The 22,634-nt window shown below is 41.5% G+C and overlaps 1 long non-coding RNA gene across 2 annotated transcripts; it reads right to left on the minus strand.

Moving 5' to 3' along the window:
• Positions 1-632: 632 nt before the first annotated feature.
• Positions 633-21,118, minus strand: LOC119730303. Of its 2 annotated transcripts, XR_005271358.1 has the most exons (7): positions 21,075-21,118; positions 19,889-19,957; positions 18,828-19,001; positions 12,615-12,683; positions 9,145-9,318; positions 2,003-2,156; positions 633-694 (listed from the first exon to the last, which is right to left on the minus strand). It is a non-coding gene; the product is annotated as an uncharacterized LOC119730303 (long non-coding RNA). The 2 variants fall into 2 exon arrangements; XR_005271357.1 differs by lacking the exons at positions 18,828-19,001; positions 19,889-19,957; positions 21,075-21,118 and adding an exon at positions 14,205-14,250.
• Between the last annotated feature and the right edge of the window lie 1,516 nt (positions 21,119-22,634).

Consider the following 22,634-nt stretch of genomic DNA (forward strand, 5'->3'; position numbering starts at 1 on the left):
CCCTGTGAAGCACCAGCAAGGTAGCGATGTGTACTTGGTGCGGTCCTTCTCCTGGGCTGTATAGTGCTTCTCAAGGGAGCTCTGGTCTGAGTCTGTACCATCCCTGTGAAGCACCAGCAAGGTAGTAATGTACTTGGTGCGGTCCTTCTCCTGGGCTGTATAGTGCTTCTCAAGGGAGCTCTGGTCTGAGTCTGTACCATCCCTGTGAAGCATCAGCAAGGTAGTAATGTACTTGGTGCGGTCCTTCTCCTGGGCTGTATAGTGCTTCTCAAGGGAGCTCTGGTCTGAGTCTGTACCATCCCTGTGAAGCACCAGCAAGGTAGTAATGTACTTGGTGCGGTCCTTCTCCTGGGCTGTATAGTGCTTCTCAAGGGAGCTCTGGTCCGAGTCCGTACCATCCCTGTGAAGCATCAGCAAGGTAGTAATGTACTTGGTGCGGTCCTTCTCCTGGGCTGTATAGTGCTTCTCAAGGGAGCTCTGTTCTGAGTCTGTTCCATCCCTGTGAAGCATCAGCAAGGTAGTGATGTACTTGGTGCGGTCCTTCTCCTAAGCCGTACAGTGCTTCTCAAGAGAGCTCTGGTCTGAGTCTGTTCTAGCCGTGAGAAGCAGTCCTTCTCCTGGGCCTTATAGTGCTTTTATAGTGCTTCTCAAGAGAGCTCTGTGATGTGAAGTGAGCTGGTAGATCTGCCATCACCTGGTCAAGAAATTTGAATATTGTCAATTTGGGAAAAAATGTTTGATACTGATTGAGACATTTACTTGTATTCATTATTAGCTATCCTGCAAATTCGAGTGGAACAAGGTTAAATAAAAAATAGGTTAACCAGTTTGCGTCGGATAATGTGTATACAAACAAAGATTTTGCAGTATTCGTAGCGGTTGACAGATGAACAAGCAATGATAGCTGAGTCCTATCAATACAGATGTCAAATTGGTTCAAAAAAATCTTGGAGTTTTTAAGAATAAATTATTGTTTCACTGAAGAAGAAGTGTCTTTGCTCCCTTATTAGTCCCATCCTTGTAGATAGGATAGGATGCCTAGTTATATATCTTTGATACAAACGAATCCGGGAAATATCAATTTATAGTGACTAGGCATCATTCCATCTTGCAAGGTGACAGAAGAAAGTCCTGAATAGCGCCCTCTACTCCACCTCACCCGGCCGCAGCATTACATGACAAAACAATGAAACAAGCCCATTGGTTTTACTTTAAACATTCCTTAGACCTTACTCCATATTTTTTATACAATTTCCTTAAAACATAAGTAGTGACTATCAAAGGTTATTAATATCACTCAATCTGAAAATATAAAGAAAACAAAAATCCCCCACTTGCATTATTGTCCATTCAGCCATAAAAAATCGTTGTGCGTCAATTTTGATCTGTTGAGTCAATTTCTTTTTTTCTTTAAAATTTTCTGTAGCTACAACAGTGCCCTTTAGTGCTGCACCGCCTCAAATATTTAGCACTAAGGAGCACAAGGGCACCAAGGCAAATGATAGGGCACCAAGTCAAATGATGTAAGCCCATATGAGAACTCAAACAAACAAAGCAGTACCACTTTGCTATTTTTTCCCAAGCTTGGATGGTACAGACAAAGAATATTTTCTTAAACGCATCACTAGTTTGAATACAATTTAATACCAAATTAGTGACTCTCAACAGTATAGTTATGAACTCACAGTCTGTTTGTTTGATGACGGAATTTTTGTTACAACTTCCACATGGTAGTAGATTAAAAGGCGACTACAAAATACTTCAGTCTTTGTTAAAAAAAAAAAAATAGGTGACTTGATCAAAGTTAGTTATTGTACAAGTGTGATGAGGCCTAAACCTTTTTTTTCCTGAATCTTTTTCTTAAAGTTGCTAAACGAAAGCTGTAATCGCGAACAACAAATCTGTTGGTGAACACACAATTGTGTGTTAATTTGAATTTGTTGTTAGGTTTTTCAAATAGACCTACAAACGCTGTAGTATAATAGCTGATTATGCTTCTTACCTCTTTACAAAAAATTGCTGATCCAAATGCGTTGCAGATAATGTTGGGATAATATTCTGGTTGTTTACAAGTTTTGTTTGGGTGGCTTGATTTGGTCGATCTTGTAGCTTGGATCATGTCCCTCGAGCCAGTACGTCAGACTTTCACCTTTGCCCTGAAATAAAAGAAAGGAAAAATATAAGAGATTGGTTGAAACAGTTATCTCATGTTTCCTTTGAAATATGATGGACTTGAGAATTTGCAGCAGTAAAAATTGAAGGAAGGGTAGATCATTTGTCATTTGTGATTTTTTTCCCATTTGAAGCAACAAAAGTTCTCAAAATCTAAAGATGGGTGCTTAACAACTACCCCAAATGAAGTTAAAGATATGTGAATGCTATGTTTTCAGAGGAAACAATATTCTAGGATCTCAATTTCTATTCAAAAGTTGCTGAGACACGTTTGTTCTCATTCAGCTGATTGAAGCTTTGCAATGTTGCACACTAAACCGCTGAATGAGTCATGTCAACACTTGTGCACACCCATTCACAGATTAGTCCGATCACAAACCAACTACTAACGAAAACTCCCCAAAAATGTGTCATTTGACACACTATTTAGAAATGGCCTTCTTTTATTGTGTTCTTCACAATGACAACATGTAATGCCAGAGAGAATAATTTCACAGGCAGTCTGACTAGCTGTACTAAGGGTTGTTTTTTATTTTTATTGTAATTTTCCTACTTGGGTATCGATCCTTTAGGCTGGACTCTGATGTTCCCATAGAGCTATATTAAAGTACAAGACTTGTGATATATGCTTGCGACTGGACCTGTGATGTACTTGTGACTAGACTTGTGATGTACTTGTGACTAGACTTGTGATGTACTTGTGACTAGACTTGTGATTTACTTGTGACTGGACTTGTGATATACTTGTGACTGGACTTGTGATTCACTTGTGACTGGACTTGTGATGTACTTGTGACTAAACTTGTGATGTACTTGCCACCAGACTTGTAATGAACTTGTGACTGGACTTGTGATATACTTGTGACTGGACTTGTGATATACTTGTGACATACTTGTGACTAAACTTGTGATGTACTTGCCACCAGATTTGTGATGTACTTGTGGCTGGACTTGTGATGTACTTGTGACTGGACTTGTGTTGTACTTGTGACTGGACTTGTGATGTATTTGCCACCAGACTTGCGATGTACTTGTGAACAGACTAGTGATATTTTTGTGACTGGGCTTATGATGCACTTGTGACTAGACTTGTGATGTTCTTGTGATGTTCTTGTGACCGGACTTGTGATGTACCTGTGACTGGACTTGTGATGTACTTGTGACTAGACTTGTAATGTACTTGTGTCTGGACTTGTGATGTACCTGTGACTAAACTTGTGACGTACTTGTGACTAGACTTGTTATGTTCTTGTGACTGGACTTGTGATGTACCTGTGACTGGACTTGTGATGTACCTATGACTAGAGTTGTAATGTACGTGTGGCTGGACTTGTGATGTACTTGTGACTAAACTTGTGACGTACTTGTGACTAGACTTGTGATGTACTTGTGACTTGGCTTATGATGTACGTGTGACTAGACTTGTGATGTAATTGTGACTGGACTTATGACGTACTTGTGACTGGACTTATGATGTACTTGTGAATGGACTTGTGATGTACTTGTGACTAGACTTGCGTTATACTTGTGACTGGACTTGTGACTGGACTTGTGACTGGACATGCGACTGGACTTGTAATGTACTTGTGAAGTACTTTTGACTGGACTTGTGATGTGACTTGTGATGTACTTGTGACTAGACTGGTAATGTCTAGTGTCTAGTGGTGCGCTGTGTGGCAGCACCCTCTCGTTTTTGCTCTGCAAAAATTCCGTTTTTTGCGTGTTACGTCTTGTTTTGTCGTATTGTGCCTTTGTCATATGTTGTGTGATAATTAGTGAGTTTTTAAGACATTGCAATACAGCAAATTGTTGGAGGTTTTGGACAATGTGACTGTGTCGACATTTGGGCAAGTCACGTTGCACCACCATGTTACGCTACACCGCACAACAGTTACTCAGCATTGGAACCATATGATGAAACAGACTGGAGCAGTAGGCAGATTACCAGCGAAAGTGTGGTCTACGCTGAAGTTGCATGGTCTATGCAATAAATATATCAAGCGGGGTACCAGGGCTGGAATTTCTCGCCAACGCCCCATCAGAGTCGTGGTTAACTGTAGAAATATGCGGCCTCGAAAGCAACAGCCGGGTGTCTGCGTGAGTAACTTGGTGGCAATTAAAACCAATAAACTTAATATACCTACCCTGATGAATGCGAACGCCAGAACTTTGATTCCAAAACTTGATGAGTTAAGTGTAACACTAACTAAACATAAAGTCGATGTGTGTTGCATAACAGAATCATGGTGTCCTACCAGTGTTCCTGATAGCGTCCTGTTGTTAGATCACTATCACCCCCCCCCCCCCCCCCAATAAGACATAACAGAGACCATACATCAGGTGGAGGGATTGTGTGCTATGTACATGCCAACATTCCATTCTCGGTGCTCAGGAATTTAGCTGAGGAGAACGTCGAGTCTGTCTGGCTTAAATTGCAGCCCCAACGTCTTCCGCGGCAGTTTAATTCCATTGTGTTTGGAGCTATTTATCAGCCCCATAACGTCAAAGACAAGCATAATCATATATGCTGGAGCACATACATGTATACATTTTTGTACACCTCGCTAGACAGTTTTAGGGATTTGATAAAAAAGAGACAGCGTGCTTGGCACGGAGGACACCAGCCCAAGTATAGGTATTACAGAAACAAAGTGAACAGGTTGAGCAAGTCGATTCGGAAACAGTACTTTCAGGCAAAAGTTGATCTTCTGGACCTTAAACAAAGCAGAAATTGGTGGAACGAAGTAAAGTCACTCAAAGGTGAGAAACACGACTATAACCATTGAAAAACCTTGTCGACAATGTTGCCCATGGTGATCAGGAAGAATTTGCCGAATTTGTGAATTCTTTCTTTGCATCCATCTCATCCGATCTACCTCCGCTAGAAGCACCAGAGTCTCACAGTGAAGATTTAATTCCTACCAAGTACGTCCTCACAAGTGCGGTGGTTGAGAAAGCACTGAAGTTGGTGAGAACACACAAGGCACCTGGTCCTGATCAGATTCCCAATTGGATCTTGAAAGATCACGCATCCATGTTGGCAAGACCCGTCTGCTCCATCTTTAATGCTTTGGTGGCCCAAGCAACTCTACCAAGCATCTGGAAGGCTGCTGAAGTTATCGCCATCCCGAAAACGACTCCACCTGCCTCAGTAGAGAATGACTTGCATCCAATCTCCCTAACCGCCGTGCTAGTGAAGATTCTTGAGGGATTTGTGTTTAAATGGCTATGGGAGCAGTACCAGCCGCAGTTAGATCCAGTCCAATTTGGTAATGTCCCGGGCTCATCAACTACTTGCACTCTCATTGACCTGTTGCACAACTGGTACTCTGCCACAGATCAAGCCAAGAACATGGTGTGTGTCCTTTTCCTCGACTACAGCAAGGCATTTGATAGGATCAACCATGTGATTCTCATCGATAAACTGGAATCTCTTCATGTTGATCAACTCATCGTCAACTGGGTTACAGAGTTCCTGCGACACGGAATGCAGCGTGTTAAGATCGGCACCTGTAAATCGCAGTGGACTGTCATCAATGGTGGAGACCCACAGGGAACAAAACTTGGGCCATTGCTTTTCATCATGATGATTGGAGATCTTCAACCCTCCCTGCCCACAGTCAAATATGTTGATGATACAACACTGCACCGGCGGCGGAACCGGGGGGGGGGGGCAGAGGGGGCAGTTGCCCCCCCCCCCCCCACTTTTGAATGGGTAGCTATTTTGCCCCCCCCCCCCACTTTTTACCAGGAGCGATTTTTAAAAAACCAGGTTAATTAATATGATGCAAGAGGTAAAAAAAGATTTCTGAACACGTGTCTCATTTATAGGGCCCTATTAATAGTATTATGTACTACAATGTATCTTTTGCTCAGAAAATATTGGTTAAAGTGGTCAGAAATTGCCTCAGATCGCACCACAGAGCATCTAGAATCCAAAAAAATTCGGGGCCCTTTAAAGCGGGCCCCTAACCCCACGCCTCAAGGGCTTCGCGCTTCACGCTCGCATCAGTTCTGATCAAGGTATGTTCCCCCACTTATGGAAATTGATAATGAGAAATAAATACCGGGAAGTGCTGCCGGCTGCCCCATCCGGTCCCCGGCCTTAAAAGTTAGTGCATAGCCGGCCAGGCAGCCTAGCTGAAACAGTGACATCGCCAGATGAATCCAAAATGCAGGAGTCGGTACAGGAGGTGATTGATTGGTCTTCACCATGTTCACATAATGACATGCAGATTAATCCAAATAAAACTAAGAAATGGTTATCAGTTTCCGTAAACATGTGCCGTTAATTCCAAGCAAAAACATTGATGATCATAACATTGATCGTGTGAAACAAATGAAACTGTTAGGGTTGAACATCAGTGATGATTTACGATGGGAAACTCATGTTAATGCTGTGTATACGAAAGCTGCTCAGAGACTTTATTGTAAATGCAACTTCGTAGGGCAGGTCTTAACCAGCTGGACCTCTGCAAATACTATTTTGCTTGTATTAGATCCATACTTGATTATGCATGCCAGGTTTACCATAGCAGCTTAACTAAAGCCCTGTCCGTACTGGACTTTTTTTGGTCAAACTAACCGAGACTATGGGTACTTTTCCCACTTTAAATCCAGTGCGGAAAGCCTAGGACGTTTTCCTCTCGGTTACTTTTCCTGAGTCCAGCGGTTACTTTTACTGGCCAACTGCTGCCCAGGAAAACTTCCCACGCGCCCAGGAAAACTGACCAGGTAACTTTTCCCGAGACGATAAGTCCAGTGCGGACAGTGCGAGTCAGTAAAAGCGGCTCAGGAAAGCGTACATCCAGCCCGAGCGCCCTGTATGTTATGCATACAGAGACCGCAGGAACCTGCAAGAGCAGTGGCGGAACATTTTGTAGAAACACGCTGCGGTGTATCATCAAGTCCGATCGGTAAAATCTCGTTAAAATATATATTTCAACGGACAAATACATACAGAGAGAGAGAGAGAGATCACGTTCTGAGAATTAATTTGCGGAAATTCTCTTTCTCCACCGATGCATGTTATTTTCTACGATCCAAATTCGTCCTGATACGCTACTGTAGTCATGCAGTGAACATCATGGTCCGGTACCGTACGTAGGCCGTAGTCACTGGTTCCTGGCCCACATCATAGCTTCGATTCTGTAAGCATGCGATGGGAACCAACGAATACTGATGGCACTGCTGCCGCATGGAACATCGTACAGCGGCATGGCTTCGACGACGTGCATCACAAATGCGTCAGAATTATAGGCCTTTTCGTCAAGATTTAGCGTGTCAAGATGAAATAATATTGTGTAAACGATTATGTTGTGCATGCAAATGGCGTGTGTAATATTACTGTGCGTATCGGCGGCTGAAAATGTGATCGGCAATTTGTTTCCTGTGTACGGTGACCGTGAGTCATGATTATACTGACACTGTGACAGCTCGGTTACTTCTCCCACGCGGTCTGGGTAAATTTTCCCATGTCGAAAGTCCAAGTGCGGACAGTGGTCACATTTGACCATTTCTCATTTTACCATTGTCTCAGTAAAACCTTGCAAAAAAAAAGTCCAGTGCGGACACGGCTTAAGGAACAGTCCAATTTGTTCGAATCCATTCAACGAAGAGCTTTGAGAATTATTATCCCTGGTAAGTCTAATGCAAAGGCAATGGAGCAGGTAGATATTCAAAGTCTATATGCCCGCGCAGGAAGTCACTGTGTGAGCAGTTATTCGCTGACATGTCAAATCCTAACCATAGGCTGAATCATTTGCTCGAAAAACACCAGCCTGTATCGTATGCATTAAGGAACCAGAGACAGTTCAGCCTGCCTTTCTGTAAAACGAACAGACTAAAGAATAGTTTCATTCCCTGGTGTCTTTATAATTTACAGTCCTAATTGTTAGTCACTTTTTAGCAATGTTAAGTTGATGCTGATGTTGATATTAATGACTATTTTAGGTTGAAGTGTTTTTATATCGTGTGAAGTTGCCTGTGAATGCATGTGTGTCTAAATGATTTAATTATGTATTATAACTGAAATGTTTTGTTTTTAAATTTAAATACTTGTCATGACCGGTGGAGCTCTGTTAGTCATGTTCTAGGTATGTGAAAGTATGTTTCCAGTAACTTGGTTACTTTTAGAAGCTTTTAATGTTAAATGTGCATTGCTATTTAAAAGGTTTAATATATTTCAAACTCAAATGTAATTTAAATATTTTCCAAATGTTTTTAATCCAACCATTTTAGATGCTTTGGTTGCTAATAATAATAATAATAATAATAATAATGTACTTGTGACTGGGCTTATGATGCACTTGTGACTAGGCTTGTGATGTACTTGTGACTGGACTCTTAATGTACTTGTTACTGGAACTGTAATGTACTTGTGACTAGACTTATGATGTACTTGTGACTGGACTTGTGATGTACTTGTGACTAGGTTTGTGATGTACTTGTGACTGGACTTGTGATGTACTTGTGACTGGACTTGTGATGTATTTGTGACTTGACTTATGATGTACTTGTGACTGGACTTGTGACTGGACTTGTAATGTACTTGTGCCTGGACTTGTGATGTACAGTACTTGTGATGTACTTGTGATGTACTTGTGATGTACTTGTGACGGGACTTGTGATGTACTTGTGACTGGACTTGTGACTGGACATGTCACTGGACTTGTAATGTACTTGTGACTGGGCTGATGATGCACTTGTGACTAGACTTGTGATGTACTTGTGACTGAACTTGTGACTGGACTTGTGACTGGACTTGTGATGTACTTGTGACTGGACTTGTGATGTATTTGTGACTGGACTTGTGATGTACATGTACTTGTGACTGGACTTGTGATGTACTTGTGACTGGACTTGTGATGTACTTGTGACTGGACTTGTGATGTACTTGTGACTGGACTTGTGATGTATTTGTGATTTATCAATCTTAAGTATCTCGACCACAAGCAAAGACAATGATCTTACCTGAGTGAATACCGATGCGGAGTTTGAGTTTCTCATCTTGTTTGTGTGGCATGATCAACTATCAACGCCCTCCAGGAGATGCCATGCAGTGGAGGCGATCATACCAGCATGACGGCTGCCATTACGGATCAGTAGGCAAGAGACCAACATGTAGGCATCGTCGATGCTTTCAACCTTGGCAAGATGTTATTATTTAACACTGGTTAATTTTGCTTTCAGACATTATCATAGAACATACACGTATTTGCGTGGTTTTTGCCTGAACTAGTAACCATGGTAGCATCAACTTAACCTCTGAGTGATTGTCATGACTACGCCTGCGAACAGCCCAGTAATGTTGACAATGATAATGCAAGTAACTTTTTGTAATTATATCACCGCACCCACAGATTCTGTGTTTTTCAGTGGCCGAGAGTGTGCATCACATAGTATTTGCTATTTTCCGTCTACATGTACATGGCTAAAAGGACTATGGCACCTTCCATTTTAATAGGGTAAACTGGGGTAAAAAAGCCCATGGGGAACAAAAGCCCACTTGACTTGTTTCCACTGCTAGTAAAAAATTACAAGATAAATTGTTCAATGGAATATATTTTTAATAAGTACAATGTAGATAAAAACTAATAATAAAAAGAATTAAATTCATTAACATATTTGAAGGGAACGTATGTAAAAAAATTTTTTAAAAAATGGCCATTGAAGGTTTAGCCTATATCGCTGAAAATCTTATATTTTTATTATTCTCTAGTTGATATATATTAAGAAGGGTTAATAACATAATTATAAATGATTACAATATTAAAATCTATTTTAATATTTGCTTAATAATGTTTTTTGAGTGGGCATTTTTACCCGGGCAAAATCAGGGGTCTCGGGGAAAAAACGCCCAGTACTTTCCTTGATATCAAACTCTATTGCAGCCTCATTTATCTTCAAAAACATCACTGTTAGAACTTTGTACAGCATAATGTTTGTTGTATGAGTAAGTATTAGCTATAAGAGTCCCACTACATAAATATTAAACAGTCAGGCACGGATCCAGAGGGGGGTTTTGGGGGTCCCCAAAAAAACCCGCTCTGTCAAAAAAAAAATTATCTTACAAATTCCTAAAAAAAAGTCGCCCCCCCCCCCCCCCCCCCCCCGCTACGACACCCAAACAAACATTATACTGGTATAATGTCCACCTGTTCGAAAAACGGTACATCATTCTGTAATCTAGTGTTAATAATCGTCAAATTTGAACAGCGCCCCCTATTGAAATATGGTACCAGCCCCCCCCCCCCCCCCCCCTCTGTTTTTGATTTTACGGAGGCAAAGTGTCTGGAGAAAAAAACCTGTGAACATTTTCAGATTTTTAACTGATGAACCCCCCCCCCCCCTGCGAAAACTCCTGGATCCGCCCCTGGCAGTGTATTGCTTGAAGTGGGGAGGTACATGTAGGCGGTATCACTAACTGATGTTACGAAGTGGCAAGGAATCTGGCAAATGTTTGTTTAGTGGCGAATGCAATGGGTCTATGGTATGTGAGCAGATTCGCAGATTAATTAGGCAAGACCCCGCCTCTTAACCTCATAGATTTTGACCAATCAGTTGGCGCTTTCTATATCGGGTCTTCAGTCATTCACCGTTGCGCATCATAGACAATGGATTAAAAAGCCCTGCGTCACGCACTCTGTTACCATGTTACGCGATAACGCGCCCGGCTGTTGTTGCATTACAAAACACTGCATTCGAATTGACCAATCAAACGTTCAGTCCTGATTTGGGATTGAAATGACGTCACGATTTAGTAAAGTCGACTCCGATTGGCTGAGGCGCGAGATCGCATAAATCTGCATGCCTTGATATATCAGACGTCAGACAGGAGTCTGGGCTCCGTGGATAACGGGTGATACTCAGACTAGCATTTATTATTAGGGAGTGCTCAAGAAATCATGAGCTCATGGCATTTTTTCAAAAAAAACAAACACCTCTATGGTGATTTGAGTGTACTTTTAATAAGTAAAAATGAATAGAAATGGCTCTAAGACCCAACTGGACCGGTTTCTGCTCTCATGCTATAATAGCAGAGCTTCATCCGTAGTACATGTAAGCCAAATCCAGTATTTTATATTCGGCTAAATTAGTCATGTCAAATGTTAGGGTGCATAGATACACATAAGTGCATCTAATAACATTTTGTGTGAACCTTGTTATGAGTCCAATTCCCAGTTATTGATAAACCTTGATTTGACAAGTACACCTTTAAGATTTTTGGCCTTTTATAGGCAGGAATTGGTTTTCTGGGAAACAGATTGCATACATGTAATTTCAGGTGTTCCGGAATTAAATGTCGGTCTTTCAGCAATACTTTTGTTAGCTGTGTGTAGATTATCTTGAACTTGAGGTGGTTCTTTTCGTCGTGTTTCATTCATGATGTATTGCTCACAGATTTCAAATTGTATGTCTTTTATGACTGGCAATTTCCTCTTTCTTGTGTTTACAGAGTAGAAGTTTCTCCATGAACGCATTTCTTCTTTTCTCTAAAAAATATGTCTTGTTGTCACAGAAATGTGCGTATCTTAGTACTGTAGTTCTCCTTTGATAAAGCCTCAGGTTACCAGCAGTAGGCTAGAAGCACACATACAAAAATGCCTAATAACATGGAACTATGATTTGGCTAAACAAGATTGAAGTAGATTTTTCAATATTGGCCGGTCTTATCATAAGTTTGTTATGAGCGAATTATGTACGTTAATGTTCCACTTCCTTCCACATAAAAATACCTGTTTCAAATGATCAAGTTTGATGTTATAATTAACCAGTTGTGTTTGAAAAGTTATTTGTATTTGATGAAGTATCCCTCCATATTAAATTAATAATAAAAAATATGACTATACTACAGGGAAACCTGTGGTATAGCAGTTTTTCTTTTGTAAATTTGGGCGGGCGTTTTTACCACGAGGCATAGATATTTTACATAGTATTTGCTATTTTCCGTCTACATGTACATGGCTAAAAGGACTATGACACCTTCCATTTTAATACTGACTACTTTGAGTGGCATAATCAAACTAGCCTCCTAGACCTGTTTTATAATGCCACTCAAAGCAGTCAATATGCAAGACTACATTTGTATAAGCATAGCTTGTAAAGTACTCTGATAGTAAAACAGATCTAAGATGGTACAAGTACCCTTTAACATAACTTCCTGTGATATGGTTCGTTTGGCTTAACCAGTTCACATCAGACAACGTGTTATACACGCAAGGTTTTGCGGTAATCGGAATGGATGATGGATAAACACGCAACAAGCGAGGCCTAAAATGTCTGTCAGTGGCCCGCTTGCAGCGAGCTACCCGTAGATGACAGCCTGAAGCCGTCTGGCATCCAGATTCATGAAAACAATCCCAAGTCTTGGTCTGGTCAATGTCAAAATAGTCCAGCGCAAACTGGTTAAAACAATCTGCTGAGTCATATGAAATATTTACCTTTTAGACGTCATAGTTGGAAATGATGGCGTTGAACAGCGTGTACAAGGCATTCAACAAGTTAACAACCTGGAAAGTTAAGCGCAAGATGTAAAGGGTAACTCTGGTGACACTATTGGTTTGCAATTATTTTTGGTGCTACTGTAATTGGCAATTTGGCCGCTGTTGGATCCGGTTGAAATAAATAAATAAATAAATAATCTGAGTAGACAATTTGATCAAATTTGAGTGCATTTTATGTTTTGAACTTAAGCCACCTTTGAGAATATGATTGAAAAGTACTAGGCCCTACATGCCCTAGGTGCATGTATATCTAGGCTGATTATAAAGATTACGTGCACAAACAGTAGATTGTCCCTTTTTGACAACTTTTGAGAGCCCTAGTTGGAGAGACGCACTGCGTGAATGTACTGGTACGCGCCCTTTCGTGTAATTATGTCATCATGCCAATGTTTGTGTTGGACATTCCTCACTAAATATTTGCCTTATTTATATAACCGTAGCAAAATACTTCCGTCTTCAAGTTAAATTTATTATCATTGCACTTCCGGTTACACTGGAAGTAAAGGTCAAATGGTATGCGCCCTGGACATGCTGGAACAAAATATTGCCAGTAGCAATGTCTGAAACAAAACAAAAATGAGAATACTACTCTGTTCCGTTATAGCCTTATTAAAAGTACATGTAAGCTTTCAAATTTTCATGTTAACCAGCTTGTAATAAGCCATTTGCGAGTTAAATTTTAATAAAATCTGGTATGCTGACTTAATCCAATGGTTTGCACGTTTAAACTTTGCATTCTCCCGACCAAAGACACTGTTTCTATATCACGTGATTCCAGGCAAGCCTTATGCTAGCAACCCCCAGCTCCGGCATGGTCTGGTGTCTTTGTGCCATTCTCACCCATTGTGAACGATGTATTGGTGCTGAGCATAACTATGCAAGAGCTTGCCCCGAATCATGTGATTAGCAACAGTGTCTTTGGTCTGGAGAATTCAAAGTTAAAATGGGTCAAGCATTCTGAGCAAGTCAGTGTACCATATGTTTTTCAAACGTAAATCCCAAAGGGTGTAGGTTACTCGCAAATGACTTATTTGATACCAGGGGATGTCATGATGACATCACAATTTCTTTTACATCTTCGGACCAGGGTTCAAATTCCATCTACATGTAGGCTTTATCGTCATCACGTGAACTGTTTGGAAAAGATGTGGTTCGTTTTGATTTTGAGGCTTCTGTCTGTAATTTAAATTCACCCAACTTTGACCTTCCAGTAGACCCGGAAGTAAAGGTCGAACGAGTTCACGTAGGTTTAGGAGAAAACCCGTAAAGAATTATTGTCCAGCAAAAAAAACCCAAAGAATAATTATTACCATTTCAAAAAGGTGATCGGGTCGTACCCGATCAAAAAGTCCCCAAAAACATTCAGTGTGATGAATCCTGCTTTTGACAGATTTTCCACTTTTTTTCTGTCTTAGTTTTATTGTGCTGAGCATAAAAATCGGGCAAGAAAGATCTTTTGCTGTTACTCCCTCAACCGTTTTAAAGTACAGTTAGAGCATTTTCTCTTCAAATATGAAAAAGTCTTACTTTGCAGTACTTCGAGTCTGTTCCATCCCTGTGAAGCACCAGCAAGGTAGTGATGTACTTGATGCGGTCCTTCTCCTGGGCTGTATAGTGCTTCTCAAGGGAGCTCTGTTCTGAGTCTGTTCCATCCCTGTGAAGCACCAGCAAGGTAGTGATGTACTTGATGCGGTCCTTCTCCTGGGCTGTATAGTGCTTCTCAAGGGAGCTCTGTTCTGAGTCTGTTCCATCCCTGTGAAGCACCAGCAAGGTAGTGATGTACTTGATGCGGTCCTTCTCCTGGGCTGTATAGTGCTTCTCAAGGGAGCTCTGTTCTGAGTCTGTTCCATCCCTGTGAAGCACCAGCAAGGTAGTGATGTACTTGATGCGGTCCTTCTCCTGGGCTGTATAGTGCTTCTCAAGGGAGCTCTGGTCTGAGTCTGTTCCATCCCTGTGAAGCACCAGCAAGGTAGTGATGTACTTGATGCGGTCCTTCTCCTGGGCTGTATAGTGCTTCTCAAGGGAGCTCTGGTCTGAGTCTGTTCCATCCCTGTGAAGCACCAGCAAGGTAGTGATGTACTTGATGCGGTCCTTCTCCTGGGCTGTATAGTGCTTCTCAAGGGAGCTCTGGTCTGAGTCTGTTCCATCCCTGTGAAGCACCAGCAAGGTAGTGATGTACTTGATGCGGTCCTTCTCCTGGGCTGTATAGTGCTTCTCAAGGGAGCTCTGGTCTGAGTCTGTTCCATCCCTGTGAAGCACCAGCAAGGTAGTGATGTACTTGGTGCGGTCCTTCTCCTGGGCTGTATAGTGCTTCTCAAGGGAGCTCTGGTCTGAGTCTGTTCCATCCCTGTGAAGCACCAGCAAGGTAGTGATGTACTTGATGCGGTCCTTCTCCTGGGCTGTATAGTGCTTCTCAAGGGAGCTCTGGTCTGAGTCTGTTCCATCCCTGTGAAGTACCAGCAAGGTAGTGATGTACTTGGTGCGGTCCTTCTCCTGGGCCGCATAGTGTTTCTCAAGGGAGCTCTGGTCTGAGTCTGTTCCATCCCTGTGAAGCACCAGCAAGGTAGTGATGTACTTGGTGCGGTCCTTCTCCTGGGCCGTATAGTGCTTCTCAAGGGAGCTCTGTTCCGAGTCTGTTCCATCCCTGTGAAGCATCAGCAAGGTAGTGATGTACTTGGTGCGGTCCTTCTCCTGGGCCGTACAGTGCTTCTCAAGAGAGCTCTGGTCTGAGTCTGTTCTAGCCGTGAGAAGCAGTCCTTCTCCTGGGCCTTATAGTGCTTCTATAGTGCTTCTCAAGAGAGCTCTCTGATGTGAAGTGAGCTGGTAGATCTGCCATCACCTGGTCAAGAAATTTGAATATTGTCAATTTGGGAAAAAATGTTTGATACTGATTGAGACATTTACTTGTATTCATTATTAGCTATCCTGCAAATTCGAGTGGAACAAGGTTAAAAAAAAATAGGTTAACCAGTTTGCGTCGGATAACGTGCATACAAACAAAGATTTTGCAGTATTCGTAGCGGATGACAGATGAACAAGCAATGATAGCTGAGTCCTATCAATACAGATGTCAAATTGGTTCAAAAAAATCTTGGAGTTTTTAAGAATAAATTATTGTTTCACTGAAGAAGAAGTGTCTTTGCTCCCTTATTAGTCCCATCCTTGTAGATAGGATAGGATGCCTGGTTATATAACTTTGATACAAACGAATCCGGGAAATATAAATTTATAGTGACTTGGCATCATTACATCTTGCAAGGTGACAGGAAAAAGTCCTGAATAGCGCCCTCTACCCCACCTCCCCCGGCCGCATTACATGACAAAAACAATGAAACAAGTCCATTGGTTTTACTTTAAACATGCCTTAGACCTTACTCCATATTTTTTATACAATTTCCTTAAAACATAAGTAGTGACTATCAAAGGTTATTAATATCACTCTATCTGAAAATAAAAAGAAAACAAAAATCCCCCACTTGCATTATTGTCCATTCAGCCATAAAAAATCGTTGTACGCCAATTTTGATCTGTTGAGTCAATTTCCTTTTTTCTTTAAAGTTTTCTGTAGCTACAACAGTGCACCACCTCAAATACTTAGCACTAAGCACAAGGGCACCAAGTCAAATGATGTAACACCATATGAGAACTCAAACAAACAAAGCAGTACCACTTTGCTATTTTTTCCCAAGCTTGGATGGTACAGACAAAGAATATTTTTTTAAACGCATCACTAGTTTGAATACAATTTAATACCAAATTAGTGACTCTCAACAGTATAGTTATGAACTCACAGTCTGTTTGTTTGATGACGGAATTTTTGTTACAACTTCCACATGGTAGTAGATTAAAAGGCGACTACAAAATACTTCAGTATTTGTTAAAAAAAAAAAAAACTGACTTGATCAAAGTTAGTTATTGTACAAGTGTGATGAGACCTAAACCTTTTTTTCCTGAATCTTTTTCTTAAAGTTGCTAAACGAAAGCTGTAATCGCGAACAACAAATCTGTTGGTGAACACACAATTGTGTGTTAATTTGAATTTGTTGTTAGGTTTTTCAAATAGACCTACAAACGCTGTAGTATAATAGCTGATTATGCTTTTTACCTCTTTACAAAAAATTGTTGATCCAAATGCGTTGCAGATAATGTTGGGATAATATTCTGGTTGTTTACAAGTTTTGTTTGGGTGGCTTGATTTGGTCGATCTTGTAGCTTGGATCATGTCCCTCGAGCCAGTACGTCAGACTTTCACCTTTGCCCTGAAATAAAAGAAAGGAAAAATATAAGAGATTGGTTGAAACAGTTATCTCATGTTTCCTTTGAAATATGATGGACTTGAGAATTTGCAGCAGTGAAAATTGAAGGAAGGGTAGATCATTTGTCATTTGTGATTTTTTTCCCATTTGAAGCAACAAAAGTTCTCAAAATCTAAAGATGGGTGCTTAACAACTACCCCAAATGAAGTTAAAGATATGTGAATGCTGTGTTTTCAGAGGAAACAATATTCTACGATCTCAATTTCTATTCAAAACTTCCTGAGACACGTTTGTTCTCATTCAGCTGATTGAAGCTTTGCAATGTTGCACACTAAACCGCTGAATGAGTCATGTCAACGCTTGTGCACACCCATTCACAGATTAGTCTGATCACAAACCAACTACTAATGAAAACTTCCAAAAAATGTGTCATTTGACACACTATTTAGAAATGGCCTTCTTTTATTGTGTTCTTCACAATGACAACATGTAATGCCAGAGAGAATAATTTCACAGTCTGACTAGCTGTACTAAGGGTTGTTTTTCTATTTTTATAGTAATTTTCCTCTTTTTGTATCGATCCTAAGTTGCGGCTGGACTCTGATGTTCTCAAAGAGCTATATTAAAGTACAATACTTGTGATGTACTTGTGACTAGACTTGTGATATATGCTTGCGACTGGACCTGTGATGTACTTGTGACTAGGCTTGTGATGCACTTGTGACTAGACTTGTGAAATACTTGTGACTGGACTTGTGTTGTACACGTACTTGTGACTAGAACTGTGATATACTTGTGACTGGACTTGTGATATACTTGTGACTGGACTTGTGATTTACTTGTGACTGGACTTGTGATGTACTTGTGACTGGACTTGTGATATACTTGTGACTGGACTTGTGATTTACTTGTGACTAAACTTGTGATGTACTTGGACTCGACTTGTGATAGACTTGCCACCAGACTTGCGATGTACTTGTGAACAGGCTAGTGATGTACTTGTGACTGGGCTTATGATGCACTTGTGATTAGACTTGTAATGTTCTTGTGACTGGACTTGTAATGTACTTGTGGCTGGACTTGTAATGTACTTGTGGCTGGACTTGTGATGTACCTGTGACTAAACTTGTGACGTACTTGTGACTAGACTTGTGATGTTCTTGTGACTGGACTTGTGATGTTCTTGTGACTGGACTTGTAATGTACTTAGGGCTGGGCTTGTGATGTACTTGTGACTTAACTTGTGACGTACTTGTGACTAGACTTGTGATGTACTTGTGACTGGGCTTATGATGCATGTGTGACTGGACTTATGATGTACTTGTGACTGGACTTCTGATGTACTTGTGACTAGACTTGTGATGTACTTGTGACTGGACTTGTGATATACTTGTGACTGGACTTGTGATTTACTTGTGACTGGACTTGTAATGTATTTGTGACTTGACTTATGATGTACTTGTGACTGGACTTGTGACTGGACTTGTGCCTGGACTTGTGATGTACAGTACTTGTGATGTACTTGTGATGTACTTGTGACGGGACTTGTGATGTACTTGTGACCGGACTTGTGACTGGACATGTGACTGGACTTGTAATGTACTTGTGACTGGGCTGATGATGCACTTGTGACTAGACTTGTGATGTACTTGTGACTGAACTTGTGACTGGACTTGTGACTGGACTTGTGATGTACTTGTGACTGGACTTGTGATGTACTTGTGACTGGACTTGTGATGTACATGTACTTGTGACTGGACTTGTGATGTACTTGTGACTGGACTTGTGATGTACTTGTGACTGGACTTGTGATGTACTTGTGACTGGACTTGTGATGTATTTGTGATTTATCAATCTTAAGTATCTCGACCACAAGCAAAGACAATGATCTTACCTGAGTGAATACCGATGCGGAGTTTGAGTTTCTCATCTTGTTTGTGTGGCATGATCAACTATCAACGCCCTCCAGGAGATGTCATGCAGTGGAGGCGATCATACCAGCATGACGGCTGCCATTACGGATCAGTAGGCAAGAGACCAACATGTAGGCATCGTCGATGCTTTCAACCTTGGCAAGATGTTATTATTTAACACTGGTTAATTTTGCATTCAGACATTATAATAGAACATACATATTTGCTTGGTTTTTCCCTGAACTAGTAACCATGGTAGCATCAACTTAACCTCTGAGTGATTGTCATGACTACGCCTGCGAACAGCCCAGTAATGTTGACAATGATAATGCAAGTGACTCTTTGTAATTATATCACCGCACCCACAGATTCTGTGTTTTTCAGTGGCCGAGAGTGTGCATCACATAGTACAATGTATTTGCTATTTTCCGTCTACATGTACATGGCTAAAAGGACTATGACACCTTCCATTTTAATACTGACTACTTTGAGTGGCATAATCAAACTAGCCTCCTAGACCTGTTTTATAATGCCACTCGAAGCAGTCAATATGCAAGACTACATTTGTATAAGCATAGCTTGTAAAGTACTCTGATAGTAAAACAGATCTAAGATGGTAGAATCAAGTTAAGGGGTTACGGGTTAAGTGCTTTCTGTCAATGTATTGTTGATCTTTTCATGTTTGCATATTAACCATAATAAATGAACTTGGATAAGTGTATTAAGTATAATCTATTGCAGTACCCTTTAAAATAACTTCCTGTGATATGGCACGTTTGGCTTCCCAGTTCACATCAGACAACGTGTATGTATACACGCAAGGTTTTGTGGTAATCGGAATGGATGATGGATAAACACACAACAAGCGAGGCCCGAAATGTCTGTGAGTGGCCCGCTTGCAGCGAGCTACCCGTAGATGACAGCCTGAAGCCGTCTGGCATCCAGATTCATGAAAACAATCCCAAGTCTTGGTCTGGTCAATGTCAAAATAGTCCAGCGCGAACTGGTTAAAACAATCTGCTGAGTCATATGAAATATTTACCTTTTAGATGTCATAGTTGGAAATGTTGGCGTTGAACAGCGTGTACAAGGCATTCAACAAGTTAACAACCTGGAAAGTTAAGCGCAAGATAACTCTGGTGACACTATTGGTTTGCAATTATTTTTGGTGCTACTGTAATTGGTGATTTGGCCGCTGTTGGATCCGGTTGAAATAAATAAATAAATAAACAATCTGAGTAGACAATTTGATCAAATTTGAGTGCATTTTACGTTTTGAAATGAAACCACCTTTGAGAAAATAAATGAAAAGTACTAGGCCCTACCTGTACATGCCCTAGGTGCATACATATATCTAGGCTGATTATAAAGATTACGTAGATTGTCCCTTTTTGACAACTTTTGAGAGCCCTAGTTGGAGAGACGCATTGCGTGAATGTACTGGTACGTGCCCTTTCGTGTAATTATGTCATCATGCCAATGTTTGTGTTGGACATTCCTCACTAAATATTTGCATAATTTATATAATTGTAGCAAAATGCTTCCATCTTCAAGTTAAATTTATCATCATTGTACTTCCGGTTACACTGGAAGTAAAGGTCAAATGGTATGTGCCCTGGACATGCTGGAACAAAATATTGCCAGTAGCAATGTCTGAAACAACAAAAAAATGAGACTGTTCCATTATAAAGTTATAGCCTAATTAAAAGTAAGCTCTCAAATTTTCATGTTAACCTGCTTGTAATTTGATACCAGGTGATGTCATGATGACATCACAATTTCTTTTACATCTTCGGACAAGGGTTCAAATTCCATCTAGGTTTTATCGTCATCACGTGAACTGTTTGGAAAAGATGTGGTTCGTTTTGATTTTGAGGCTGCTGTCTGTAATTTAAATTCACCCAACTTTGACCTTCCAGTAGACCCGGAAGTAAAGGTCGAGCGAGTTCACGTAGGAGAAAACCCGTAAAGAATTATTGTCCAGCAAAAAAAAAAAAAAAAGAATAATTATTACCATTTCAAAAAGGTGATCGGGTCGTACTCGATCAAAAAGTCCCCAAACATTCAGTGTGATGAATCCTGCTGTTGACAGATTTTCCACTTTTTTTTGTCTTTGTTTTATTGTGCTGAGCATAAAAATCGGGCAAGAAAGATCTTTTGCTGTTACTCCCTCAACTGTTTTAAAGTACAGTTAGAGCATTTTCTCTTCAAATATGAAAAAGTCTTACATTGAAGGACTTTGAGTCTGTTCCATCCCTGTGAAGCACCAGCAAGGTAGTGATCGATGTACTTGATGCAGTCCTTCTCCTGGGCCGTACAGTGCTTCTCAAGGGAGCTCTGGTCTGAGTCTGTACCATCCCTGTGAAGCACCAGCAAGGTAGTGATCGATGTACTTGATGCAGTCCTTCTCCTGGGCTGTATAGTGCTTCTCAAGGGAGCTCTGGTCTGAGTCTGTTCCATCCCTGTGAAGCACCAGCAAGGTAGTGATGTACTTGATGCAGTCCTTCTCCTGGGCCGTATAGTGCTTCTCAAGGGAGCTCTGGTCTGAGTCTGTACCATCCCTGTGAAGCACCAGCAAGGTAGTGATTGATGTACTTGATGCAGTCATTCTCCTGGGCCGTATAGTGCTTCTCAAGGGAGCTCTGGTCTGAGTCTGCACCATCCCTGTGAAGCACCAGCAAGGTAGTGATGTACTTGATGCGGTCCTTCTCCTGGGCTGTATAGTGCTCCTCAAGGGAGCTCTGGTCAGAGTCTGTTCCATCCCTGTGAAGCACCAGCAAGGTAGTGATCGATGTACTTGATGCAGTCCTTCTCCTGGGCTGAATAGTGCTTCTCAAGGGAGCTCTGGTCTGAGTCTGTTCCATCCCTGTGAAGCACCAGCAAGGTAGTGATGTACTTGATGCAGTCCTTGTCCTGGGCTGTATAGTGCTCCTCAAGGGAGCTCTGGTCTGAGTCTGTTCCATCCCTGTGAAGCACCAGCAAGGTAGTGATCGATGTACTTGATGCAGTCCTTCTCCTGGGCTGAATAGTGCTTCTCAAGGGAGCTCTGGTCTGAGTCTGTTCCATCCCTGTGAAGCACCAGCAAGGTAGTGATTGATGTACTTGATGCAGTCCTTCTCCTGGGCTGAATAGTGCTTCTCAAGGGGGCTCTGGTCTGAGTCTGTTCCATCCCTGTGAAGCACCAGCAAGGTAGTGATCGATGTACTTGATGCAGTCCTCCTGGGCTGAATAGTGCTTCTCAAGGGAGTTCTGGTCTGTTCCATCTCTGTGAAGCACCAGCAAGGTAGTGATGTACTTGATGCAGTCCTTCTCCTGGGCCGTATAGTGCTTCTCAAGGGAGCTCTGGTCTGAGTCTGCACCATCCATGTGAAGCACCAGCAAGGTAGTGATCGATGTACTTGATGCAGTCCTTCTCCTGGGCTGTACAGTGCTTCTCAAGGGAGCTCTGGTCCGAGTCTGTACCATCCCTGTGAAGCACCAGCAAGGTAGTGATTGATGTACTTGATGCAGTCCTTCTCCTGGGCCGTATAGTGCTTCTCAAGGGAGCTCTGGTCTGAGTCTGCACCATCCATGTGAAGCACCAGCAAGGTAGTGATCGATGTACATGTACTTGATGCAGTCTTTCTCCTGGGCTGAATAGTGCTTCTCAAGGGAGCTCTGGTCTGAGTCTGTTCCATCCCTGTGAAGCACCAGCAAGGTAGTGATTGATGTACTTGATGCAGTCCTTCTCCTGGGCTGAATAGTGCTTCTCAAGGGAGCTCTGGTCTGAGTCTGTTCCATCCCTGTGA

This window comes from Patiria miniata, unplaced genomic scaffold (assembly GCF_015706575.1).
Source record: "Patiria miniata isolate m_02_andy unplaced genomic scaffold, ASM1570657v1 HiC_scaffold_22, whole genome shotgun sequence".
NCBI lineage: Eukaryota > Metazoa > Echinodermata > Asteroidea > Valvatida > Asterinidae > Patiria > Patiria miniata.